This window comes from Anolis sagrei, chromosome 4, assembly GCF_037176765.1.
Source record: "Anolis sagrei isolate rAnoSag1 chromosome 4, rAnoSag1.mat, whole genome shotgun sequence".
Taxonomy (NCBI): Eukaryota; Metazoa; Chordata; class Lepidosauria; order Squamata; family Dactyloidae; genus Anolis; species Anolis sagrei.
Window position 1 is genome coordinate 511,037 of NC_090024.1, and position 3,791 is coordinate 514,827.

General features: G+C 60.7%; 1 protein-coding gene across 1 annotated transcript in view; it reads left to right on the forward strand.

Moving 5' to 3' along the window:
• Nucleotides 1-529: 529 nt before the first annotated feature.
• The window catches only part of LOC137096774 (zinc finger protein 850-like), a 40,313-nt gene continuing 37,051 nt past the window's right edge, over nucleotides 530-3,791 (forward strand). Inside the window, exon 1 of the mRNA XM_067466993.1 lies at nucleotides 530-610. The gene's annotated coding sequence lies outside the window, so the exon portion shown is untranslated. The remainder of the gene's footprint in view (nucleotides 611-3,791) is intronic.

Sequence of the window (3,791 nt, forward strand, 5' to 3'; positions counted from 1 at the left end):
TCCTCAAATTCTGCAGCACTGCTGGTCACAGCTGACCTCCAGCTGGAGCGCTCAAGGGCCAGGGCTTCCCAGTTCTCATTACCACAACACGGGGGGGGGGGTGGCGGGCAGGCCTGAAGCACTCCCTCCTGACCTTCCGCCCACACCCCCGGGCAGGCAGCAGGCCCCCTCCTCAGAGGGGAGGCCAGGGGGTGTGTGTGTGTGTCTCGCTCAAAGCCTCCCTACTCAGTTCCCCTCTCTTCCTCCCTCCCTCCCTCTCTCCCTCCCTGGGAGCCTAGCGCGCCCCCTGCCGGCCTGGAGGAGGGAGGGCAGGGTCGGGCGAGGGGCGCCCTTCCCACATGCAAATGAGCCCCTTCGCCTCAGCGCCAGCCAGCCAGCCAGCCTCCTTCCCGGGAGGGAGGGAGCGAGGGAGGGAGGGAGGGAGGGAGGGCGGCCAATCGGGAGCGAGGGTGCGCTTCCCCTGAGGCCCCGCCCACCCCGAGGGAGGGAGGGAGGGAAGGGTGACGTCCCTCAGGCCCCGCCCCCTTGGCCCCGCGCGGGCGGGCGCCATTTTGGGAAGAGAAGGAAGAGCCAAAGGCGGCGGCAGAAAGAAAGAGAGAGAGAGGCGGAGGTGAGTCCAGAGAGGGTGGGAGGGGGTGGAGTGTCCCTCCCCGGGAGTGACCCCCACCGTGTCCTTGGGACGAGGAGGAGGAGAAGGAGGAGCTGGGGCTCAGCCCGGATGGAAAGGAGGAAGGAAGGCAGGCAGGCAGGCAGGCAGGCCCTCTCCCTCGGCCACCAAGCAGGGCCTCCCTCCTTCCTTCCTTCCTTCACTCCCTCCCTCCCTCCTTCTTTCCCTCTTCCCTCCCTCTCCCCTCCCTCCTTCCTCCCTCCCTCCCTCTCCCCTCCCTCTCCCCTCCCTCCCTCCTTCCTTCCCTCCCTTCCTCCCTGCTTCCTTCCCTCCCTCCCTCCTTCCTTCCCTCCCTTCCTCCCTGCTTCCTTCCCTCCCTCCCTCCTTCCTTCCCTCCCTCCTTCCTTCCTTCCTCCCTCCCTCCCTCCCTCCCTCCTTCCTTCCTTCCCTCCCTCCTTCTCTCCCTCCTTCCTCCCTCCCTCCTTCCTTCCTTCCTTCCCTCCCTCCCTCCTTCCTTCCTTCCTTCCCTCCTTCTCTCCCTCCTTCCTCCCTCCCTCCCTCCTTCCCTCCCTCCCACCTTCCTTCCTTCCTTCCCTCCCTCCTTCCTTCCTTCCTTCCTTCCCTCCTTCTCTCCCTCCTTCCTCCCTCCCTCCCTCCTTCCCTCCCTCCCACCTTCCTTCCTTCCTTCCCTCCCTCCTTCCTCCCTCCCTCCTTCCTTCCTTCCTTCCCTCCCTCCCTCCTTCCCTCCCTCCCACCTTCCTTCCCTCCTTCCTTCCTTCCTTCCCTCCCTCCCTCCTTCTCTCCCTCCTTCCTCCCTCCCTCCCTCCCCCCTCCCTCTCCCCTCCCTCCTTCCTTCCCTCCCTTCCTCCCTGCTTCCTTCCTTCCCTCCCTCCTTCCTTCCCTCTTCCCTCCCTCCCTCCTTCCTTCCCTCCTTCCTTCCTTCCCTCCCTCCTTCCTCCCTCCCTCCTTCCTTCCTTCCCTCCCTCCTTCCTTCCCTCCCTCCCTCCCTCCTTCCTTCCTTCCCTCCCTCCTTCCTTCCCTCTTCCCTCCCTCCCTCCTTCCTTCCCTCCTTCCTTCCTTCCCTCCCTCCTTCCTCCCTCCCTCTCCCCTCCCTCCCTCCCTCCCTCCTTCCTTCCCTCCCTTCCTCCCTGCTTCCTTCCTTCCCTCCCTCCTTCCTTCCCTCTTCCCTCCCTCCCTCCTTCCTTCCCTCCTTCCTTCCTTCCCTCCCTCCTTCCTCCCTCCCTCTCCCCTCCCTCCCTCCCTCCCTCCTTCCTTCCCTCCCTTCCTCCCTGCTTCCTTCCTTCCCTCCCTCCTTCCTTCCCTCCCTCCTTCTCTCCCTCCTTCCTCCCTCCCTCCTTCCTTCCTTCCTTCCCTCCCTCCTTCTCTCCCTCCTTCCTCTCTCCCTCCCTCCCTCCTTCCTTCCTTCCCTCCCTCCTTCCTCTCTCCCTCCCTCCTTCCTTCCTTCCTTCCCTCCCTCCTTCTCTCCCTCCTTCCTCCCTCCCTCCTTCCTTCCTTCCTTCCCTCCCTCCTTCTCTCCCTCCTTCCTCCCTCCTTCCTTCCTTCCCTCCCTCCTTCTCTCCCTCCTTCCTCCCTCCCTCCCTCCCTCCTTCCTTCCTTCCCTCCCTCCTTCCTTCCCTCTTCCCTCCCTCCCTCCTTCCTTCCCTCCTTCCTTCCTTCCCTCCCTCCTTCCTCCCTCCCTCTCCCCTCCCTCCCTCCCTCCCTCCTTCCTTCCCTCCCTTCCTCCCTGCTTCCTTCCTTCCCTCCCTCCTTCCTTCCCTCCCTTCCTCCCTCCCTCCTTCCTCCCTCCCCCCTCCCTCCTCCTGCTCCTCCTCCTCTCCCAGGGCTCCTCTGGCACGCGAGGGAGGGTCCCGGGTTCCATCCTTCAAACATGGGGAGAGCTGTGTTCCTGAAGGAAGGAAGGCAGGCTTCCCTGGCCGGAATCCCCCAGACTGGGTTGCTCTATTTGTGGTGTCATCAGCAACCATACCATTGTGTTACAATTCTAACAGAACAAAACAAACACACAGATTAAAAAAAACCCAAAAAACCCCCCCACAGATTTTGCAAACTTGATAATTGCTTAAATGTCCTTTGACCAGTCTCTGGCCCCTTGGGGTGCCTCTGGGGTTGCCGCAGGAAGGTCCTCCCTGGTGCATCATGTGGCAGAAGGGCTCAGGGTGCATGGCAGCAGGTGGTCAGTGGTTTGCTCTTCTCCCCACTCACTTGTTGAGGATTCCACTTTGTAGCCCCATTTCTTGAGGTTGGCTCTGCATCTCGTGGTGCCAGAGCGCAGTCTGGCAAGTCGCCCAGTCTTCCAAGTCGCCCAGTCCTCTGTGTGCCCAGCGGGGAGTCTCTCATCTGGTATCATCCATGAATTGAGGTGCTGGGTTTGGGCCTGCCACTTTTGGACTCTCGCTTGCTGGGGTGTTCCAGCGAGTGTCTCTGTAGATCTTAGAAAACTATGTCTAGATTTAAGTCGTTGACGTGCTGGCTGATACCCAAACAGAGGATGAGCTGGAGATGTCTCTGCCTTGGTCCTTTCACTATTGGCTGCTCCTTCCCGGCGGATGTCAGGTGGTACAATACCTGCTAGGCAGTGCAATTTCTCCAGTGGTGTAGGGTGCAGTCACCCAGTCTTCTTCTGAGTGCCCAGGGGGAGTCTCTCATCTGGTATCACCCATGAATTGAGGTGCTGGGTTTGGGCCTGCCACTTTTGGACTCTCGCTTGCTGAGGTGTTCCAGCGAGTGTCTCTGTAGATCTTAGAAAACTATTTCTTGATTTAAGTCATTGCTGTGCTGGCTGATGCCCAAACAAGGGATGGGCTGGAGATGTCTCTGCCTTGGTCCTTTCACTATTGGCTGCCACTTCCCGGCGGATGTCAGGTGGTGCAATACCGGCTAAGCAGTGTAATTTCTCCAATGGTGTAGGGCACAGACACCCCATGATAATGCGGCATGTCTCATTCAGAGCCACATCCACTGTTTTAGTGTGGTGAGATGTGTTCCACACTGGGCATGCGTACTCAACAGCAGAGTAGCACAGCGCAAGGGCAGATGTCTTCACTGTGTCTGGTTGTGATCCCCAGGTTGTGCCAGTCAGCTTTCGTATGATGTTGTTTCTAGTGCCTGTGGCCTGATGCCCCCTTTCTTTCCCTCTCTCCCTCCTTCCCCCTGGGAATGGCAA